This window comes from Macrotis lagotis, chromosome 5 (genome assembly GCF_037893015.1).
Source record: "Macrotis lagotis isolate mMagLag1 chromosome 5, bilby.v1.9.chrom.fasta, whole genome shotgun sequence".
NCBI lineage: Eukaryota > Metazoa > Chordata > Mammalia > Peramelemorphia > Peramelidae > Macrotis > Macrotis lagotis.
The window spans coordinates 5,153,052-5,177,567 of record NC_133662.1 but is presented as its reverse complement, the minus strand read 5'-3'; the positions used below and the strand labels follow the sequence as shown (position 1 = coordinate 5,177,567).

At 35.2% G+C, this 24,516-nt stretch overlaps 1 long non-coding RNA gene across 2 annotated transcripts in view; it reads right to left on the bottom strand.

Annotated features, from left to right (window-relative positions):
- Positions 1 to 24,516, bottom strand: part of LOC141523381 (uncharacterized) — a 71,945-nt gene that overhangs the window by 34,585 nt on the left and 12,844 nt on the right. The window contains exons 1-2 of one of the 2 annotated variants that reach the window (XR_012478478.1): positions 2,413 to 2,479; positions 63 to 327 (exon numbers count right to left, since the gene is read on the bottom strand). This is a non-coding gene — a long non-coding RNA (uncharacterized LOC141523381). Of the gene's footprint in view, positions 1 to 62; positions 328 to 2,412; positions 2,480 to 24,516 lie in introns of those variants that run through there. The other variant, XR_012478479.1, reaches the window with a different exon arrangement.

The window sequence follows — 24,516 nt, the reverse complement described above, 5'->3', positions numbered from 1 at the left end:
TTTTCTGAAGGAAATGAGTCGTTTGGGATTAGAGCAAGACTGTGATTATAACCCACTTGTACCTCTCTTTTAGGCTTCCATTCTTTTGGTCAGAGATGAGAACAGTGTGGGTGAAAGTCTTCTTGTATTTCTTGGGGAGAGACAGAGGATGGCATGTACTGTGAGGGCAGGACCTGGAGAGTCAGGACTTAGGGAAGGTCAGGATGATAAACTGCTGTTTTCCCAGCCTCATTAGCAGGTCTTGCCTCTGTGGCTGACAAGATGGCACTTTCCTTTTTTCCATCTTCCCTTCAGGGCCTCATTTCTGCCTTCATCATCTGGTCCTTTCTATGAAATGAAACAGTGACATTTGAATAGTCAGAGATAGAGAGACATGGGGATGAAGTAACAGAACAGAGAGGGAGAGACTTGGGGAGATTTAAAGAGACAACAAGCTTCAGAATAAATTAGAATACTACTTGTGTTTACTGTGACTTTATGAGTACAGGCTAGATTGTATCTAATTTGTAAATATTTGCTGAAGTTATGAACTAAGCTGTTCTTAAGATCCCTCCAATCCAAGAAATATGCACTGCCTTCTATGAATATGAAAGGCAACGTGCCTGGCGATAGAGACAGAGAAATATGATAGCTCTCTGCCCTCATGAAACTGATATTCTGCTGAGAGAGTATAACATGTATACAAGTACATAGAAAATAATTTCAGGAGGGAATAATTTCACTGGAAACTGGGAAAATTTTTTAAAAGACTTTATTAATGATGTTAGAAAAAATCTTTCGTCTATTCCAGTTCACAGTCCTTATTTTCCTCTGAGAACTTGGGGGGTGCTCCCTGCAAAAGTAGTCAAACTATGATATTAGAATTTAGGTGGCGCTGTACCCACATTGTGGCTCACACTGTGTTACTTAGGGCTAGGAGTAGGATTGATGGGTGACAGGCTTTTCATACTATTGTTTGGGGATTACCTGAGAAGATTATGTGGTGGTGGTATTGGGGAATATACCTGTACATCATCTGACTGCTGTCCTAAACTCATAAACAGGACTTGGTGGGGGGGGGGGGGGACAGGATGAAACCCACCAGAGCTCTTTCCAATCTCATCAATAGACCTTGCCTCTGTGAATGACAGCATAATGTTCTTAGTTTTTTCCTTACTTCAACCTCTAATCCCCATTTCTATCTCAACCATTTTCCATTTTGTGAAAGGAAATAAAGTGAAATTAGATTTATCAGAGATAGAGAAAAGGAGAAAAAGCGACAGAGAACTCAAGGGATAGAAGGGGGGATATATAACGTCACAAGGACAGAGATCAAACTCCAGAATTAACTAGAATGATGTCTATGTTTGCTATGAATTTATTGAGAACTTTTAGGCTAGTTTTCATTTAATTTTTCCATACATTCCTAGATTGGGAACCTAGCCTTTTTCTTTGATTGAATACAGTCCAACAAACAGGCATTCCCCTTTATGCACAAAACAATATGGTAAGTACTTGGGAGATAGAAATATGACAATTTTCCTTCCGTTGTAGGGCTATAACAGATATAGAGATAAGTATATAAACAAAATAACTTCAGAAAGGAGAAAACAGTAAGAGAGGTAATAATAATAATGCAATAATAGTTAATAGTAATAAGCAACACTAGGTAAGGCAATGCAGGCATCTTATTTTTAATTGTTTATTATTATTATTATTATTATTTTATTATGGCCATTTTATTGTTCTTTGCAGATGTTGCTTTTTTTTAAACAAACTGAACATTTGTGGCAACTCTATGTTGAGCAAATCTATTTATGCAATTTTTCCAACAGCATATACTCACATTATGTCTTTTATCTCCTTTTGGTCATTCTTACAATATTTTAAACTTTTTAATTATTATATCTATTATGGTGATCTTTGATGTTACTATTTCAACTGTTTTGGGGCAACAAAAACCATGCCCAGATAAGGCTGTGAACTTAATTGATAGATGTTGTATAAGTTCTAACTGCTCCACCAACCAGGTGTTTTCTCTCCTCAGGTCTCCCAATTCCCTAAGAGATAACAATATTGAAACTAGACCAGTTAACAAACCTACCATAACCTCTAAGTGTTCAAGTGAAAGGAAGACTCCATACAGCTGTCAAACTTCATTGTTGTCTTATTTTAAGAAATTGCCTCAGTCATCCCAATTTTCAGCAACCACCATCCTGTTCAGTCAGTATCTATTGACCTGGAGGCAAGATTCTCCAGTGGCAAAAGATCATGACTTGCTGAAGGCTCAAATGATTGCATTTTTAGTAATAAAATATTTTTAATTAAGGTATGGACTTTTTTAAGACATATTATTGCATAGTACATTATAGGATAGTATAAACATAACTTTTATATGCACTGAAAAACCAAAAAAAAATTCATGTGACTCACTTTCTTGTGATATTTGATTCATTGCGGTGGTCAAGAATTGAACCCACAATATCTCCAAGGTATGCCTGCAATAATGATCAAGTATTTATTAGGCATCTACCATACTCCTGGCACTATGCTAAGATACTGGATACAAATACAAAGATTGGAACAATCCCACTCACAGGAAACTTGTCTACTAGGGGAGACCTGGTACATTGATGGTATACAACGAATAATTATGAAGAAAATATATACTAAAAAATTACAAAGTAATTAAATGCAAGGTAGCTTGGAAGGCAGAATGTGAACAGTTGCATAGACAACCAGGAAAGGCTTCATACAGAGAGGAAAGTGCTTGAACTACTTTTGAAGGGAGGTAAGAAGGAAATACATTCCAGACAAAGAGAAGGAGAGATGGGGTATTGTGGGGAGCCATTTGTGTATGGGAGTATTGTGAATTATCTTCACCTGGTGTCCTTGAACACCAGAGTCTTATTTTACTAAGTGCCAAGGGAGTGGGAGTGGACTAGAGACTGGAAAGGTATTTAGGCACTGGTGTTTTGGTGAATAAACAGTGTAAAACCCTGAGTTTCGAAACCTATGATCTTTTGCCTAAATTCTGCTCCTAAGTCTCTGCCTGGTCAGCTCTTGGACCCCCCCCCACACCCCCCCCCCAGGACCTGCATCCAATAAGAACACGCTGCACCATCTCAAGACAACCAGCAGGCAGATGCTTGGAAATCTCCCATTGAACCATATATAAGGTCTCTCCTCACTTTACTCGGGGTTCCAGGATCCTAGCCCTGTCCTAGGATGGAACCCTAGCTCGAGCTAGTTTAATAAATCCTTGCTATGGCATCTCCATTATGTTGAGTGCCTCTTTTCAGAGATTGGGGACTTTTCTTGGACCCTAACAACAGAGCACTTGGAAATCTTGAGGGAGAAACTTGTCTCCTGCCCCTCCTAAGCTCACCTGGGGAGATTGAGGGAGTCCAGAAAAGGGACTCAACAGAAGAGTCCAGGAAAGGGATTCAACAGAGTACCATATATAAGGAACAGAAAGAAAATCAAATTCATGAGTTGGAAGACTATCCAATGAAACTGGAGACAAAGACTGGGACCAGGCTGTGAAATGCTTTAAAAGCTAAATGTAGGAATCTGTATTTGATCTTAAAAGGTAATAGGGGACCACTGGAATTTATTAGTAGTGGAGTTCAATGATTAGATCTATGCTTAAAGAAAAATCACTTTGTAGCAGTAGAGTTTGGATAGGATCTAAGGTTTTTACACTAAAGGAAACCCAAAGATTTAATATTTTACCCAAGAATCTGGAGATTTAGGGGCATACAAGATTCTATGCTAGGTAAAGAAATTCCATTTAAAGTGGATTTATTCTCCATCATGGGGCCCTTTTCAACTTTCAGGGATAGAAGAAGGTTGGATTGAGGACTGACTTCCTGTGTTGTTTGGAGATAGCCAATGCGAATCTTTGGTGACAGGGTTTACAGATATATAGCATCACATAAACTTCTGCCCTGAATTCAGTGTCATCTGGGGAAGAACAAGTTAATAGCATCTGCTTTTCCAGTCTCATCAGTAGTTTCTCCCCTCTGTAGATGACAAGACAATGTCCATCCACACCCTCCCCCCTCCTTTTTTTTACCTTTATACTTTTTCTCTTCAGGGTGTAGGAATACATTAGGACCTATTATTTGCTATGAGTTTGACTATTTTCTATTTAATTTCCATTCAACTACATGCTGAAGTCAAGAATCTACCTGAGCTGTTCTTAGATGCAATTCAATTCAATAAACATTTACTTCTTAATATATGCAAGTCACTTGGTTAAGTACTAGTAATACAAGAAAAATATAAAGTTGTTCCTACCCTCAAGGTAGGGAATAGGACTTGTGCATGCTATTTTCCTGAGAAGGAAAGCACAAAGAACTGGGCAATTTCTAAAGACCTTAGTAAAGATGACTAAGATTTTATTCTAAAGTGTGGGAGGGGGTGGCTAGGTGGATAGAGCACCGTCGCTGGAGTCAGGAGTACCTGAGTTCAAATCCAGCCTCAGACACTTAATAGTTACCTAGCTATGTGGCCTTGGGCAAGTGACTTAACCCCATTTGCCTTGCAAAAACCTAAAAAAAGTGTGGGAGGGAAGGTTCTCAATTTACTTTGAATTCCAGGTTAAGGATAGGAACACTAATTTTTTTTAGGTTAGCATATCAGTGTGTTGCTCATGGATGATGGTGAGTGATAGGCTTCCTGATATATTGTTTGAAGAACCTAGAGAGATTGTGTGTGTGTGTGTGTGTGTGTGTGTGTCTTGGGAGTATAGGGAAGGCAAAACTATGATAGACTATTTAGTATAGAGCCTCTTAGAATGCTGCTAGACAGGTCCCAGGGAAGAGTAAAATTTCCCAACCTCATCAATAAGCCTTTTCTCTATAGATAATAAGATATACTAAGCTAGTTCTTCTTCCTCCTCAGACCCCATTTTCCCCTTGATCCTCTTAGGGTCTTTTCTATGAAAAAGGAAATAAGAGACAGAGTTGGTGGGATATAAAAAGGGGACAGAAAAGGGACAGAAAGCAAACTCTAGAATCAACTAGAATAGTGTTAACTATGAGTAGCAGGTGCTCTGAGAAATAGGAAGTCAAAAAGCCACACTCTTTTCACCACAAACTCTTTATCCACAGATTCCATTTATACAACTTTAAATTATTATTTAACTTTGAAAGAGACTACCATTTCTTTTGAGCAAAAATACTAAAGAAATCAATCTAAGAAAAGCATTTCCCACAAAGACAATGAATACTAAATCCACAAAAGATTTCACAGGTGTCAACTCAAGTCCCATGGATTTTTCTTTAACCATTTTCATAACATTTCTCTCTCTCTCTCTCTCTCTCTCTCTCTCTCTCTCTCTCTCTCTCTCTCTCTCTCTCTCTCTCTGGTTTTTGCAGGGCAAACAGGGTTAAGTAAGTGGCTTGCCCAAGGCCACACAGCTAGGTAATTATTAAGTGTCTGAGACCAGATTTGAACCCAGGTACTCTTGACTCCAGGGCTGGTGCTTTATCCACTGCACCACCTAGCTGCCCCAACATATCTCTCTTAACAGTGAAAATTAGATGTGGAGAATTTTTAAAACAGAACCCCTATGTGCTGAGGTAATTCTGTCTTTTAAGGCCTTTCATCCCCAGAATCAGATTCTCATACTAACCCTGCTGCTATAAGAATTGAGGGAATGATGGTATGATGAACATGTGTTTTTTTTTAATCTCGTCAGAGGATGTTGCCTCAGAGGGGATCAAGATGGCGTTCTTCCTTTTTCTGCTTTTCCAATCTCATCAACAGTCCTTACCTCTGTGGATGACAAGATGGTGCTCTTCTCTTCCCTTTCCTCTCCCCTGTTTAGAGACCACAGAGTAAGATGAAAGAGGATGGTGCCTTATATTTGCTAAGACTGATGAGATGGAACAATGCCTTGTATTGCTGTGACTGAGTTCCCTGGAATGGTTTCTATTTGATATGTACATAAATGCAATGTATGCAAACATTATGAATCTAGTTGTACTTTTCTAAGGTTCAATCCAGTTCAACAGCTACTGTAATAGACATTTCTTAATGTAATTTGTATATAGCAAGACTCTGGAATTATTCTCCCAGTCCACAGCAGATTTTCCAGAATGAGGTCAGTTACATATCCCCCTCAGGGTTCTAGGGAAGTTTGGAGTATATTTATCTAAAGTTACTGTCTTGAGTCTCCACTCTTCTGTACTGTTCCTCAATATCAAGCATCATATGTGGGTCCAAGTAGGCAGATGGTTGACTCACAATAGAAAGGTGCTTCCACCAATGCTATTACCTTTAAAAAAATTATTTAATATTTTATTTCCTCCAAATTACATGTAAAAACTGATTAATATTCATTTAAAAATTTTGAATTCCAAGTTCTCTCCCTCCTTCCCTCCCCACCTGACTCACTGAAAAGGCAAGCAATTTGTTATAGGTCATACATGTGCAAGCCCGCAAAATGTATTTTCATGTCAGTCATATTTGAAAAGAAAAAATAGACACACAGGCCCTCCCATCCACCCCATCCCCTGCCAAACAACAATGACAAGAAAAGCAAAGTAAAAACAGTATGCTTCAATCTGTATTCACACTCCATCATTTCTTTCTCTGGGAATGGATAACATTTTTCATCATAAGTCTTTCAGAAATTTGCTTCAAAGTTATTTTTTTGTTAACTGTATTTCTTCACCTACTACTCCTCATGATTTCCTTTTTGAGCAACAGCAGAACTATGTGTTCAGGGTTTGATGGTGTCTTTACATGAGAGAAAGAACCTTGTTTACTATCTTTTACATCCACTTCCATTTTTGATTGGTTCTCTTAAATGTCCATCTCTTGGGGTGGCTAGATGGTGCAGTGGATAGAGCACTGGCCCTGGAGTCAGGAGTACCTGAGTTCAAATCTGGCTTCAGACACTGAATAATTACCTAGCTGTGTGGTCTTGGCCAAGCCACTTAATCCCACTGCCTTGTAAAAAAAACTAAAAAAAAAGTCCATTTCTTGACTAGAGACTAGTGTCAACATGGGAGATTGTCTCAATTTACTTATACTGTACATGTTTCTAAGGATTGGACTTTCATTGGCCAGGATCTATCACACAAACTTTTTCCTTTTGGTTTTTGCAAGGTAATGGGGTTAAGTGACTTGCCCAAGATCACACAGCTAGGTAATTATTGTCTGAGGCCAGAGTGCTCTACCCACTATACCACCTAGCTGCTCCACTATTATACAAACTTCATAAAATTAAAGCTGGCACCATTCCCATATTATTATTTTGTCCTACTTGATAGTTATATTCTATCAGTTTTACTTGTAGTTCTCTTTTTAAGTTTATTTTTTGTTCACTTTAAATTTAATTTCAAAATGAGAAAAAGGAAAAATTTCCATGTATACAGTAAAACATAAAAGAAGGATTCAATCTAAAAAACATAGATTTCCATTTCAGATGATTTCCTTTTTTAAAAATTGTGTAATAAATACTACACGTTTTCAAAATTACTCAATTTTCTGTGCTTCCAAGTTTTCTTTTGTTCTCTGCTATGCACTTCTTATTTTTGCTCCCTTCCTCCCCACTCTGTCCTAGAAAAGGTTACAATTAAATGTGAAATATATATATATAATATATAGATATACACACATGTAAATATATATAAACATATATACTCACACATACATATATATCTATACAAATGTAAAAATCATATTCTAATTATGAGTTCTTTCTCTGAAGGTGAATAGTATCTTCCTTCATAGGTACAAGTCTTTCTATATTTTTTTAAAATAAACCAGTTCATCATTTCTTTCTTTCTAAAATAATAATATTTTTATTATTTATTTTTCTAACTACAGACAAGGGTGGTTTTCAACAATCATTTTTGGCAAGACTTAGAGCTTCACATTTTTCTCCCTCCCTTCCCTTTCCCTTCTACCTATTCATGTATAACCATGCTAAAGAGTACATGTTATGAAAGAAGAATCAAATCAAAACAGGAAAACAAAATACTATAGAGAAGTATATAATACATAAGACAACTTTTAAAAATTGAAGTTCGAAAGCTTTGGTTTGTATTTAAACTCCTAGTTCCTTCTGTGGATATGGATAATTTTTCCCATCACAAGTCTTTTAGAATTGTCTTGTACTGCTGAAATAAATAAGTCCATCATAGTTGCTATTAGTCTGTACAATATTCTTCTAGATTTGCTCAACATCAATTCAATGAAAGTCTTTCCAGGTAATTCTGAAATTCTCTCTCTCTCATGATTTCTTATAGAACAAAAGTGCTCCATCACAATTATATAGCACAATTTTTTTCAGCCTTTTCCAAATGATGGGCATCGCTTTAATTTTCAATTCTTTGACACTATAAAAAATTGCCTTAAATATTTTTGTACATCTGTTTTTTTATTCTTTTTTGTGATTTCTTTGGTATACAGACCTAGCAGTGATATTATTGGATCAAAGGATATGCACAGTTTTATTGCCCTTTGGACATAATTCCTAACTGCTCTCCAGAAAGGCTGGATCAGTTCACAACTCCACCAACAAATCATTAGTATTCCAGTTTTCCCACATCCAGTTTTCCCATATCCCCTCTAAATTGAGCATTTTCCCTTTTAGTAATATTGGCCAATCTGCTGTGTGTGTGAGGTAGCACTTCAGAGTTAATTTGCTTTTCTCTAATCAATAATAATTGTATTTTTTCATATGACTATAGATAGTTTTAATTTCTTCATCTGAGAATTGCCTTTTCATATCATTTGATAATTTATCAATTGGGGAATGACTTGTATTCTTATAAAGTTGACTCGCTTCTCTATTTTAGAAATGAGTCCTCTGTCAGAAACATTAGCTGTAAATATTGTTTCTCAAATTACTGCCTTCCTTTTAATCTTGACTGCATCATTTTTATTTGTGCAAAATCTTTTCAATTTAATGTAATCAAAATTTTCCATTTTCCATTTTAGAAGGTTTTCTATTTCTTCTTTGGTCATAAACTACTCCCCTTTCCATAGATTTGACAATTCCATGTTCTCCAAATTGGTTTATGATATCACCTTTTATGTCTAAATCCTGTTTTCATTTCAACCTTATCTTAAAGTAGGGTGTGAGATGCTGAGCCATGCCTGATTTCTGCCTGGTATCTTCCAGTTCTCCCAGCAGTTTTTATCAAAGAATGAGTTTTTACCCCAGAAGCTACAATCTTCGGGTTTACCAAACAGCAGATTACTCTAGTTATTTATTATTGTTTCTTTTGAAACCAAATTTATTCCAGGGATCCATCATTCTATTTCTTAGCCAGTACCAAACAATTTTGTTGATTGATGCTTTATAATTTAATTTTAGATCTTGTATGGCTCAGCCACCTTCCTTTACCTTTTTAAAAAATTAATTCCCTTGATATTCTTGGTCTTTTGTTTCTCCATATGAATTTAGTCACTACATTTTCTAGGTCAATAAAGTAATTTTTTGGAAGTTTGGTGTGGCATTGAATAAGTAATTTAGTTTAGGTAGAATTTTTATTATAATAGCTTAACCTACCCATCAGCAATTAACATTTACTAAATTATTTAGATCTGATTTTATTTGCATGAAAAGTGTTTTATAATTGTTTTCCTTTAGTTTCTGAGATTGCCTTTTAACAGGTAGACTTCCAAATATTTTATGCTGTCTAAAATTACTTTAAATGGAATTTATCTTTTGCTGCTATGTTTTGTTATATATATACTGATGATTTATATTGGTTTATTTTATGTTTTTCAACTTTGATAAAATTGCTAATTGTTTCCAATAGTTTTTTTAGATGATTTTCTAGGATTCTCTAAGTATAGCAACATGTCATCTGCAAGAGTGAGAGCTTTGTTTCTTCTTAACCTGTTCTAATTCCTTCAATTTCTTTTTCCTCTCTTGTTAATAAATCTAACATTTCTAATATAATATTGAATAATAATGGTGAAAACTGGCATCCTTGTTTCACCCTTGTTCTTATTGGGATACTTTTAGCTTATCCCCATTATGTATCAATGCTTATTGATGATTTTAGATATATAATACTTATTGTTTTAAAGAGCACATCATTTATTCCTATGTTCTCTAGTGTTTTAATAGGAATGGATGCTGTATTTTGTCAAAAGCTTTTTCAGCACTGATTGAAATAGTCATGATTTCTGTTAGGTTTATTATTTGTATGGTCAGTTATGCTGACAGTTTTCCTAATATTGAACCAACACTGCATTCTTGGAGTAAAACCTTCTTGATCATTGTGCATTATCCTAGTGATAGATTTCTGTAATTCCTTTGTTAATATTTTATTTAAAATTTTTGCATCCCTATTCATTAAGAAAATTGGTCTATAATTTTCTTTTTCTGTTTTGATTATTCCTTGTTTAGGTATCAGCACCATATTGGTATCACAGAAGGAATTTGGTAGAACTTCTTACCTATTTTTAAAAGTAATTTATATAGAATTGGAGTTAATTGTTTCTTCAGTGTTTTGTAGAATTCACTTATAAATCCATCTGTCCCTTGAAATTTTTTTCTTAGAGAGTTCATTGATCACTTTTCTGAGATGGAGTTATTTAAGTATTTACTTATTCAAACTGGGCAATTTATATTTTTGTAAATATTCATCCATTTCACTTAGATTGTCAAATTTATAGGCATACAATAGGGCAAAATAGTTCCAAATTATTATTTTAATTTCTTCCTCATTGGTGGTGAATTCATTTTTGATTTTGGTTTTCTTTCTTTTTTTGATTCAGATTAACCAAATATTTATCTATTTTATTAGTTTTTTTGATAAAAAAAATTAACTCAGATTTAGTTATTAGTTCAGTTTTTCCTTTTGAATTTATTAATTTCTCCTTTTGTTTTCAGAATTTCTAATTTGGTATTTAATTGGGATTTTAAATTTGTTTTTCTCTATTTTTTTAGTTGCATGCCCAATTTATTGATCTCTTTTTTCTCTATTTTATTGATGTAAGCATTTAGAAATATAAAATTTCCCCAAATAACTGCTTTGACTGTACTTGCTCAAGTTTAGTATAATGTCATTGTCTTAGATGAAATTTTTAATTATTTCTATGATTTGTTGCTTGACCCACTCATTCTTTAAAATTAGATTATTTGGATTTCAATTAATTTTATGTCTATCTCTTCAAGGCTCTTATTGAACATGATTTTTATTGCATCATTATTTGAAAAAAGATGCATTCAATATTTCTGTCTTTTTGCATTTGATTATTAGATTTTCATGGCCTAATACATGGTCAATTTTTGTATAAATTTCATGTACTGCAGAAAAAAAGGTATATTCCTTTCTATTCCTATTTAATTTTCTCCAGAGGTCTATCATATTTAACTTTTCTAACATTCTATTTACCTCCTTAACTTCCTTCTTGTTTATTTTATAATTAGATTTATTTAGTTCTGTAAGAGAGAGTTTGAGATTGCCACAATATTGTTTTGTGGTCAATGTCTTCCTGTAACTCATTTAGCTTCTTCTCCAAGAAACTGGCCACTATATCACTTGGTGAATACAGGTTTAGTATTGAAATTACTTCATTGTCCATGGTACCTTTTAGAAGGATATAGTTTCCTTCCTTATCTCTATTAATGAGATCTACTTTTGCAACTGCTTTGCAAGCAGTAAGGGTTACTACCCCTGCTTTTTCACTTCAGCTCTACTCTAGTCTTTTACATTTATTCTGTGTGTATCTCTCTGCTTCAAATGTATTTTCTGGTAAACAGCAACTTTTAGAATTCTGGGTTTTTAATCCACTCTGCTATCCACTTCTGTTTTATGGGAGAGTTCATCCCATTCACATTCACAGTTATAATTACTAATTTTTTTTACAGTAAACAGAACTTAATTTTCTTCTCTGGTCATTTTTTCCTGGAAAAATATAAGTACAAAAGCAAAGTAAACAAATGAGGTACTGCCATTTGGATCCATCAGAAGCAAAAACTTAAGAACTGGTTTTTCACCAAAAAAATCAACAAATCAATTTTGCATAATATAGTTAAATTCTTCTAATTCACAGGGAAAAAATCTATCACATTCTACTTCAAAATATATTGCACAAGTCATTTAAACAGCCCCCCCAAAATCCCCAAATCACCCTAAAATAAATAAATCAGAGGCAAACCATCAAGTTTAAATCTTAAGAGAAAGGAGGAAAAAGGGATCAGAGAACCACTCACAGGATTATCTCTGGGATTCAATCATTCATTACAGTCAGTACTAAAGCCCTTCCAAAAGTGTCGCCACCCATCTGAAGAGAAAGAACCAACTCTTGCCAGTTCACCCTTCACAAGGTAGTTTTAGTTGTCTTCATGATCCATTGTCATCTCTCTGCCTCTGCTCTGCCTCTCTCTAGGGGCCTGAAAATCAGCTTGTCATCTATGATGCCTTTTCTCAAAGAAAAATAGAGATGTGGACAGTTTTTTAAGCAGCACAATCAAGGAACCCTCTTCAACCCAATTTCTTCAAGATGACAATCATAGCCATGACCACATACTAACTAAGCACAGACTGATGACTTATTCAGAAGATACCACTGTGAACTGAAGCAAACATTGGCCAGGCATCTTATCATCCTAAAATTTTCTGAGTCTGATCAGTTGAAACTTCAGGACTGTGATTATAACTTTTGCTATCATCTTAGTTTCATGACCCATCATGTATTCAAAGGGCACTTTTCTCAAGTACTCAAACTCAGTTTGCTCTCCAAACAGAGAGACATAAGCATGGCACAGATTCCCCCTTGGTAAGGCATCCCCACTGTCATAACATATATGCTCTTTTCTTCTTTAAACAACCTTCTAATGTATGAATCTGCTCTCTGAACTCATGCTCCTTCAACTTAGAATTGTTGACAAGAGTAGCTTTCTGAGCCAGCTGAGTCTGGATATCCATTATTGTTACTTTCTCACACTCCATGTTATCTCTCCTCTGTACTTTTTTCTCCTCCTTTTCTCCTAGCCCTGTTCAGCAATGTTTTGCCTCTAAATACCACCTCCCTCAATCTGTCCTTGATTCTATCAACCACCCTTCCTTTGCTTTCCACTTTCCCTTTTCTCCTTCCTTCCCTTCTATCAGGCCCTCTTTCCCTTTCCCACCTTCCCCCTTCTTAATACTTGAAAGGTAAGATAAATTTCTAAATCAACCTGAGTGTATGTGTTATTCCTTCTTTGAGTCAAATCTGATGAGAGTAAGATTCAAGCAGTTCTCAACCCTCCCTTCTTTTCCTCTACTGTATTAATTCTTTTGTGCCTTTTCATGTGACATAATTTATGCCATTCTGTCTCCCCCTTCCTCCTGTCTCATTTGCCTAAGAATACTCCCTCTAATAGAATTATAATCCTCAAGAGTTATGAGAATCTTTTTTTTCAGGTAGGGATATAATCAGTTTAAACATATTGAATAGCAATCTTTTTTTTCTCCTGTTTACTTTTTCTTATATCTTTTGAGTCTCCTATTTGAAGATAAAATTTTCTTTTCAGCTCTGGTCTTTTCATCAGGAAAGTTTCAACATTGCCTATTTCATTAAAAAAAATTCATCTTTTCCCCTGAAAGAGTATGCTCAATTTTGCTGGGTGGCTGATTCTTGGTTATAATCCAGGCTCCCTTGCCCTTCAGAATATCACATTCCAGGTATTTCATTCCTTTAATGTTGAGACAGCTGGGTCCTCTCTAACCCTGATGTAGTTCTGGGTATTTGAATTGCTTTTTTTCTGGCTACTTGCAGGATTTTCGCCTTGATCTGATAATTCTGGAGTTTGGCTACAATATTCCTTGGTGTTTTCATTTTGGAATTCCTTTCAGGAGGGGATCAGTGGTTTCTTTCAATGACAAATTTACCCTCTGGTTCCAGGATATAAGGATATCTGGCTCCAGTTTTCCTTGACAATTTCCTGAAGAAGAGCTATCTGGGCTTATTTTTGAGCCATGGCTTCCAGGTAATCCAGCACTTCTTAAATTATCGCTCTCAAATCTATTTTCCAGGTCATTTGTTTTACCCATGAGGTATTTTACATTTTCTTCTATTTTTTTCATTTTTTAAAATTTTGTTTAGCTTATTTTTCAGGTCTCATGGATTCATTAGCTTTCACTAGTCCCAGGCTAGTTTTCAAGGAGATATTTTCTTCAGTTAGCTTTATTAATCTCCTTTTCTATTTGATCAATTCTCCATTTAAAGAAACTGTTATCGTTTTCCATTTTCCCAACTGTAATTTTTTTTTTGCAAGGCAATGGGGTTAAGTGGTTTGCCCAAGGCCACACAGACATTAAGTGTCTGAGGCCAGATCTGAACTCAGGTACTCCTGACTCCAGGGCTGGTGCTCTATCCACTGTACCACCTAGCCTCCCCCCCAACTGTAATTTTGAAGGAATTATTTTCATTTTGCATTTGCCCAATTGTATTTTTTTTTTAGTTTTTGCAAGGCAACGGGGTTAAGTGGCTTGCCCAAGGCCACACAGCTAGGTAATTATTAAGTGTCTGAGGCCAGATTTGAACTTAGGTACTCCTGACTCCAGGGCCAGTACTCTATCTACTGTGCCATCTAGCTACCCCTCCCAAATGTATTTTAAAGAATTAATTTTCTTCTATCACTTTTTATGGCAAGATATTACTTTTTTCTGGCATTTCTTTCTTAATTTTTCCATTTGATTTTTAAAATCCTTTCTTAACTCTCCAAAGAAGTGTTTCTGGGCTGAGTCCAGTTCAAATTCTCCTCTGGAACTTTACATGTAGTATCCTCTTGTCCTCCTTTTCTGAACTTTGCCCATCCTTATCTCCAAAGTAACTTTTTTTAGGCTTTTACAAGGCAATGGGGTTAAGTGGCTTGCTCAAAGCCACACAGCTAGGCAATTATTAAGCATCTGAGACAGGATTTGCACTCAGGTACTCCTGATTCCAGGGCCGGTGCTCTATCCACTGTGCCACCTAGCTGCCCCTCCAACGTAACTTTCAATAGATCTTGCTTTTCTCTGACCTTTCTTATTCATTGTTTGATTTGTTACTGGGCCCTCTCCCAACTTTGAATGATGAGAACCCTAGAGCCTTGCTTACTGGCCCAGGGCCATCAACTTCAAATTCCAAGGAATTGTTCAGTGGGCCCACCAGTCTTTCTGGACCATCTGAACTGGGTATGTCAACCACTCACTCCCTGGGACATTGGGAAATATGGGAGCACCTGAGGCTGTCTCTGAGTTGTTTGTACTGGGAAATACCAACCCCTTCCTCCTGGGAATGCCAGGAGCTCACCCTGGGTCAAGCTGTCCAGGTCAGCCTCACCAGCTGATTGGCATGAGTCTGAACTGCAAAAGCCTCCACTGGAGATCACCCTTTGCAGATCTCAGGTTATTCTGTCCCCTCACTCTCCCCTCCCCCCCCACACACATTGGGTTTCTGTTCTCTGCCCTGGGTACACTCACACTTTCCCATGACAGACCTTGCTGGAAGATGTTCCATTCTGTTCTTTTGTGAGTTTTGTTGCTTCAAAATCTGTTGAGTCTTGATTAATGTTGGTTCTGTAGCTTATCATTTCTTAATGTGCAGTAGTATTCCATCACAATCATATACCCCTACTTGTTTAGTCATTCCCCAGTTGAAGGGCATTTTAACCAAAATGTTATCTCATCTATAAAATGTATTAATTTGCATTTCTCTCATCAGTAATTAGTTAAAGCATTTTTATATGATTATATATAGTTTTGATTTCATAGAAAAACTGCCTATTCATATTCTTTGACCATTTATCAATTAGAGAATGACTCATATTCTTATAAATTTGACATAGTCATTTATATATTTGAGAAATGAGATTGTTAACTAAGAAACTGTCTATGAAAATATTTTCCCAATTTTCTGCTTCAAATCCTGGCTATGTTGATTTTATTTATAGAAGAACTTTTTAATTTAATATAATTGAAATTATTCCTTTTAGGGAGCACAATGCTTTCTATCTCTTGTTTAAACATAAACTGCTCTCCTGTCCATGAGTCTGATAGGTAATGTGATATCTCTATATTTAGATCATTTTTCCATATTGGTACATGGCTTAAGATATTGGTCTAGGTCCAATTGCTTTCTGATTTTTCCCAATAATTATTTTATTAAATAATGAATTCTTTTCCCCCAAATTTAAATCTTTACATTTGTCAAATACAAAGTTACTATAATCCTTTACTACTGGATACCTACTCTGTTTCACTGATCTACATTTCTATTTTTAGCCAGTATGAAATAGATTTTATCTTTACTATCTTTTAATATAGCTTGAAGTCTAGTACTGTTGAACTTCTTTCTTTTACATTTTTATTACTTTCTTTGAAATTATTGACCTTTTGTGCTTCCAAGTGAATTTTGTTATTTTTTCTACCTTAATAAAGCATTTTTAGTAATTTAATTGGAATGGCATTAAATAGATTAGGTAAAATGGTCATTTTTATTATATTGGCTTTGCCTACTTCTGAATATTTAATATTTTCCAATTTAAAATTGACTTTATTACCATAAAGAGTATTTTAAAATTATGTTCATGTAATTACTGGGTCTGTTTTGTAGGTATATTCTCGACTATTTTATAATGTCTACAATTATTTTAAATGATATAACTCTTATTATCTCCTCTTTCAGGGTTTTGTTGGTGATACATAAAAATACTGATGATTTATGGGGGTTTATTTTACATCCTATTACTTTGCTAAAGTTATTGTTTCAACTAATTTTTTAGTTGTATCTTTAGGATTTTCCAAATATATAATTATATTATCTCTAAAACAGTTTAGTACTTCATATTCCAATCTCCATATTACTTCATATAATTCCAATGTATTATAGGAATTATATTCTCTTATTGCTATTACTAGCATTTCTAAAATAATATTGAATGATATTGGAGACACATAGTGTAGTTTAACTTTTCTTGGCATCATAATTGCTACCCTTTTGGGTTTTTTATGTCTATTGAAGCACAATAAATTCTGCTCTATTCCTTTATTTTAACTATGTATGTCTCTTGTTTTTAATTGTGCTTTTTTTATAAACAAGTATCAGATTATTACTTTTAATACATTCTGCAGCTTCTGTTTTATGGGTAAATTCATCCCATTTACATTCAAAGCTGTAATTACTATATTTCCCTCCATCTTATTTTTCTATGCTACTTTTTTTAAAACTAGATTATCCTATTCCTTTTTACACATCTAATTTACTACTAACTACTCTCTTGCCCTCCTATTTCATTTTTTAAAATTTATTTATTTAGTTTGAATTTTACAATTTTTCTCCAATCTCACTTCCCTCCCCCACTCCCCACAGAAGGCAGTCTGTTAGTCTTTACATTGTTTCCATGATATACATTGATCTAAGTTGAATGTGATGAAAGAGAAATCCCTCCTATTTCTTAATATATCTATCTCTCCCTTGTCCTCTTCCCCCATCCTCCTCATTTTTAATCTAAATGCCCTTCTAAAAGTCCATCTCTTATTCTATTCCTTTGACTTACTTCTTTATAAAAGTAAAAGACATTACCCTTCTAGGTGCATATTAACTTAGTTCTGATAAGACTAAGTTTTCAGCACTCCTGGCCCTCCATCCCACTTGCTTCTCCTATATCATTTCTTTCATTTGTCCCTCATTTGTATGAGATAATTGCTCCTTTTTACCTCTCCCTATCTAACCTTAATTTTTAGAATCAACCTGTCCTACTCAGCTCAACCTTTTCTTCCAAATTACCTAAGAAATGATGAAAGTCTTGAGTGCTGATGATATTTTCATATATAAGAAGTAAATAGTTTGACTTATTATGTCCCCTATAATTGGTCTTTAATCTTGTATTTCTCCTGAATTTTATATGTCAAAATTTCCATTAAGTTCTAGTCTTTTTATAACAAATACCTGAAAGTCTTTCAGTTAATTGAATATCTTTTTTTAAATTCAGGATTGTACTTGGCTTTCCTGGGTAAGTTAATTTTGGTCACAACCCAAGTTCTTTTGCTCTTTGAAATATTATATTCCAAAATCTATGATCTTTCAAAGTAGAAACTGCTAGGTCTTACATCTGACTAACCCCCCCCCCCCACACACACACACAATCTTCGCTCCCTTCACCAAATTTCCTCTCCTTGATTTGTTCTTCAGATTAGTTGGGGTTTTTTTTTTAGATTTTTTTTTGCAAGGCAAATGGGGTTAAGTGGCTTGCCCAAGGCCACACAGCTAGGTAATTATTAAGTGTCTGAGGCTGGATTTGAATTTAGGTACTCCTGACTCCAGGGCCAGTACTCTATCCACTGCGCCACCTAGCCGCCCCAGTTGTTTTTTTAATAAGATGCTTCATACTCTCTTCTATTTTTTTATTTTTTTATTTTTTCATTTTTATTTTTGTTATTTTGTTACAATGGTCTTATAATACCATTACTTTCTCCTGTCAGTTTCAAGGAGTTGTTTTCCTTTTTATTCTCCTTTTCTATTGGTTGACTTTCTTCTCATAATTTTCTTGGATTGCTATTATTTCTTCTTTTTTAAAAAATGTTTTATTTTATCCCCCCTCCCAATTACATGCAAAAAAAGATTTCAAGATTCACTTCTAAAATTGAATTCCAAATTCTCTCACTTCCTCCCACCCCACTCTCCTCATCAAGAAAGCAAGCTTAATATAGGTTAAAAATTTGTAGTGATGAAAAACATTATCACAATAATCATATTGTAAAAGTAAACATCACCCCCCCAAAAAAAGAGAAGCCTCAAGAAAAATAAAGTGAAAAAAGTGTGCTTCAATCTGTATTCAGACATCATCATCAGCTCTATTTTTGGGATTGATAGTATTCTTTATCACAATTCTTCAGAATTCTCTTGAGTCACAGCATTGCTGAGGAAAGGTAGGTTAAGGGGTTTTGTTTTGTTTTACTGAGAAAATCTGTTCATCATTTCCCAAAACATAACAATGTTTCACTCAGTCATACCACAATTTGTTCAGTCATTTCCCAACCAATGGGTATTCACTTAATCTCCAGCTCCCCACCACCAAAAAAAAGAGCTTATCTATCTATCTATCTATCTATCTATAATATGTTCTTTTCTTTCCATATTTCATCTCTTCTGTAATATAGACCTCACAGTGGTATTGCTAGGCAAAAGGGTAGGCATGGTTTTATAGCTCTTTGAGCATAGTTCCAAATTGCTCTACAGAACTGTCAAATTACAGTTCCTCCAACAGTGCATCAATGTCTCAATTTTCCTACATACCCTCCAACATTTGTCATTTTATCCATCTGTCCCATTAACCAATCCAATAGGTATAAGGTAGTACCTTGGAATTGTTCCAACCCATGTTTCTCCTATCAAGAGTGAGTTGGGATATTTTAAAAAATAATTTAAATAGGTTGCATTGATAACCTTGTCTGAAAACTGTTCATATATCTTGATTACTTATCAATTGTGGAATGGCTCTTATTTTTTTTATAAATTTGACTAAGTTCTCTTTGCGAAATGAGGTCTTTATCAGAGAAACTTGTTGTAATATTTTTTCTCTTAGTTACTATTGTTAACTGTATTTTCCTCTATCATATTTCTCCAAACTCCATTCTTTTCTTTCTTTCCTATCATCTTTTTCCTTCTCAAAAGTGTTTTGTATCTGACTACTACCTCCCACTATCTTCCCTCCCTTCACCTATTCTTCCTTTTCTTCTAGCCCTTTCCTCCTCTTACTTTCCATTAGGGTAAGATAGATTTTTACACCCAACTGAGTGTGCATATTATTCCCTCTCTGGGCCAATTCCAATGAGAGTAAGGTTCACTTACTGCCCCTCACCTTCCCCCTCTTCCACTCTACTACAAATGCTTTTTATTGCCTCTTTTATATGAAATAACTTAGCCCATTCTGCCTCTTCTTTCCTATTTCCCAGTAGTTTTCTCTCTCACCCATTAACTCTATCTTTTTAATATATTATTCTTTTAAATTCAACTCCTACCTATGCCTTGTCTATCTATGTATGCTCCTTCTAGCCTAATAAATGGGAAATTTTAAATGAGTTATCGATATCATCTTCCCATGCAGAAATATAAGCAGTTCAACATGATTAAAGTCCCTTACAACTTGCCTTTCCTTTTTACCATTTTTATGCTTCACTTGGGTCTTGTGTTTGAAGATTACATGTTTTGTTCAACTGTTTTCATCAGGAGAGTATGAACTTCCCATATTTCATTGAATGTTCATCTTTTCCCCTGGAGAGTGCATTCAGTTTTGCTAGGTAGCTGATTCTTGGTTATAATCCAAGCTCTTTTGCCTTTTAGAATATCATATTCCAAGTCCTATGATCCCTTAATGTAGAAACTGATAAATCTTGTGTTATCTTGAATGTGTTTCCACAATATTTGTATTGTTTCTTTCTGGCTACTTGCAAAAATTTTCTCCTTGAGGGATGGGAATTCAGGGAAGCCTGGAGGGATTTACATGAACTGATGCTGAGTGAGATGAGCAGAAACAGAAAAACGCTGTACAACTAATCAGCAACATGGGGGTGATGATCAACCTTGATGGACTTGCTCGTTCCATCAATGCAACAACAAGGGACAGTTTTGGACTGTCTGCAATGGAGAATACCATCTGTATCCAGATAAAGAGCCATGGAGTTTAAAAAATTTCAAGGACTATTCCCTTTAATTTAGAAAAAGAACAGATATCTTATTGTCTGATCTTGTTATTTCTTATACTTTTTGTTTCTTCCTTGAGGATGTGATTTCTCTTTCATCATACTCAATTTGGATCAACGTACAACATGAAAACAAAATAAAGACTGACAGATTGCTTTCTGTGGGGGGGAGGGAAGTAAGGTTGAGAGAAAAATTGTAAAACTCAACTCAAATAAAATCTTTAAAAATTAAAAAAAAATCCCCAGGATCAGATGGATTTACAAGTGAATTCTACCAAACATTTAAAAAACAATTAATTCCAATTCTATAATAAACTGTTTGAAAAAAAAATTTCTCCTTGACTTGGGAGTTCTGAAATTTTGCTATAATCCTGGCAGTTTTCATTTTGGAATTAAGGAGATGATTGATGGATTCTTTCAATGTCTATTTTACCCTCTGCTTCTAGAATATCATGGAATATTTTCTTAATTTCTTGAAAAATGACAATTAGGTGCTTTCTCTCACTCATTCTTTTTTGGTCATGGCCTTCAGGTAGTATAATAATTTAAAAATTACCCCTCCTGGACCAGTTTGCCAGGTCAGTTGTTTTTCCAGAGATATTTCACATCTTCTTCTAGTTTTTCATTATATTGGTTTTGTTTTATTGTTTCTTGAGTTCTCACAAAGACATCACTTCCCTTTTCTACATTCCATATTTTAAGGAATTATTTTCTTCAGAAAGCTTTTATATCTCCTTTTCCATATGGCCAATTCTTCTTTTTAAGGCATTCTTCTCCTCCTCATTGACCTTTTGTATTTCTTTTTCCATTTTGATCCAGTCTGGTTTTTAAGATATTACTTTCTTTAGTAATTTTTTCAATCTCCTTCACCAAGCTGCTGATTCTGTTTTCATGATTTTCCCATATTGTTCTCATTTCTCTTCCCAGTTTTTCTTCTCTCTTACTTAATTTTTAAAATCTTTTTTGAGCTCTTCAATGGCTAATTCATATTTTTCTTGGAGGATTTGGATGTAGAAGCTTTGACTTTGTTATCTTCTACTGAGTGAATATTTTGATAATTCATATGACTAAAGTCTATGGTCAGAATTTTTTCTTCTTTTGTTTGCTCATTTCCTCAGTCTATGACTTGATTTTAACTCTTTCTTAAAGTGGGGCTTTGTTTCCAGGGTGGAGGACACACTGTCTCAAGTTTTTTAGGGTTTTTATAGTTATTTTCAGAGCCAACTCCAGGGAACTACAAGTTTTCAATTCCTCCAAGATCTTATGTGAGACTCCTTGCCTGTGCTCTGGTCTATGGGTGATGACAGCTATTCCTTTCTGCCCTGGAACTATGAGGAGGGTTCCTGCTCAACTGAAGATCATAAGCTCTGTTGTGCTTTTAATCCTCTTCCTGTGACTGGGGTTCCACATTGCAATTGCAACCCTGATCTGAGTGTGGGCAAAGCAAAAGAGTCCTGCCTCAGGGATAGCAAAGAGACCTCTGTAATCTCTCCCACCCCCTTAGCTTTCATGGACTGAGAACTCTGAAAATGATTCCTGAGGCTTCCAATGAACTTAGATCTGTGCTGCTGAGACCTGCTATGGACTATATTCCACTCTCACCCTAGTGCAGAAGTTTTCCTATTGACTTTCTAAGTTGCCCTTGGCAATTCCTGGGCTGAAAGGTATGGAAACTGCCACTGCTGCCACTGACCCATGAGTCCAGTCTGTTCCTGGATGGCTGGGATTGATTCACTTCAAGTGCAGCCTGTCATATATTGCTTTCCTTTCTAACCCCAGTGGGATTTTCCAAGTTGCCTTGGGCTGGAAAATTGCTTCATTCAGTCTTTATGTGGATTCTGCCACTTTAGAATTTGGTTAAAGTCATTATTTAAAGGTATTTGGAGTGGTCTGGGGAGAACTCATGCAAATCCTTGCCTTTTCTTTGCCATCTTGACTCTGCCACCTGTTCTTATTTTTTCCCCTAATATTTCCTCAACCTCACTTATTTGATTGAAGTCCTTTTTTTTCCTTTTTTTGGCAAGGCAATGGGGTTAATTGACTTGCCCAAGGCCACACAGCTAGGTAATTATTAAGTGTCTGAGGCTGGATTTGAATTCAGATACTCCTGACTCCAGGGCTGGTGCTCTATCCACTGCACTACCTAGCTGCCTCCAAAGTCCTTTTTATTTAGAGAGATTTTATTTATTTTGAGTTTTACAATTTCCCCCCCATTCTTGCTTCTCTTCCCCCACCCCTCACAGAAGGCATTCTGTTAGTCTTTACATTGGTTCCATGTTATACATTGATCTCATTTGAATGTGATGACAGAGAACTCATATCCTTAAGGAAGAAAAATAAAGTATGGAGATAGTAAAATTACATGATAATATAACTTTTCCCCCCTAATTTGATGGTAATAGTCTTTGGTCTTTGTTCAAACTCCACAATTCTTTCTCTAGATACAGATGGTATTCTTCATCGCAGACAGCCCCAAATTGTCCCTGATTGTTGCACTGATGGAATGAGCAAGTCCATCAAGTTGATCATCATCCCTATAGTGCTATTGGGGTGTATGTTTTTCTGGTTCTGCTCATCTCACTCAGCATCAGTTCATGCAAATCTTTCCAGGCTTCCCTGAATTCTCATCCCTCCTGGTTTCTAATAGAACAATAGTGCTCCATGACATACATATACCACAGTTTGTTAAGCCATTCCCCAAATGAAGGACATTCACTTAATTTCCAATTTTTTGCCACCACAAACAGGGCTGCTATAGATATTTGAAGTCCTTTTGAAGTTCTTCCAATAACTGTTTTGGGCTGGTGTACATCTGACATATTAGTTTGAGATAGGAGTGGCTTTTTTTAACCTTCCCTATTTTCTGTATATGAACCCAGATCTTATCTATCCCCATAGTAGCTATTGATGATCAGATTATTTCTTATATGCTTACTCATTTTTATTTTGTTTTATTTTATTTTCAACAGCTCATTGTAGTAATTGACTCTAATCTGAAGTTGTGAGGAATGGTGCCCCAGGCTTTAAGTTCTTCTTATTATTCTTTTGTTTCTTTTTTTTTCTTTTAAAAATTATTTCCTTTTCAATTATATGCCAAGATAAGTTTTCAGTAGTCATTCTTTTGCAAATTTTTGAGTTCCACATTTTTCTATCACGTTCTTTTCCCTTTTCCCTTCCCATGGCAGCAAACAATTCGATATAGGTATATTATGAAAGAAGAATTAGAACTAAGGGGGGTAAAAATCTTGAGAAGGAAAAAAGAACATAAGTTTAAGAAGTGGATATAGCATGCTTTGCTCTGCATTCAAAATTCATAGTTTCTTCTCTGGATGTGAATGGTATTTTCCTTAACAAGCTTCTCAGGATTGTCCTTGATCACTGAATGGCTGAGAAAAGTTACTTATAATGGACATTATAAAATAAAGTATAATTTCACAAAATTTCCCAAAACATCCATTAGCCTTAGCTTTGCAATGTCTTTCTTCTTCCTTATCCCTTTTAATTAGATCTATTTTTCTTTTGCTTTGTCTGAGATCAGGATTGCTACCCCTGCTTTTTTTTTTACTTCAACTGAATAGTGATACATTCCCAGGCTTTTACCTTTACCCTGTGTGTAACTCTCTGCTTCAAATGTGTTTCTTGTAAAGAGTATATAATAGGATTCTAGTTTTAATCCGTTTTGCTATGTGCTTCTGTTTTCTGGGAGAGTTCCTCACATTCACATTCATAATTAAAATGACTAATTCCATATTTCGCTCCATTCTATCTTCACACTCATATTTAAGATGACTAATTCTGTATTTCCCTCCATCCTGTCTTCTCCCCCTTTGTACTTTTCTCTCTCCTTTTCCCTTAACCCTCCTCAACAATCTTTTCCAACTGTTGC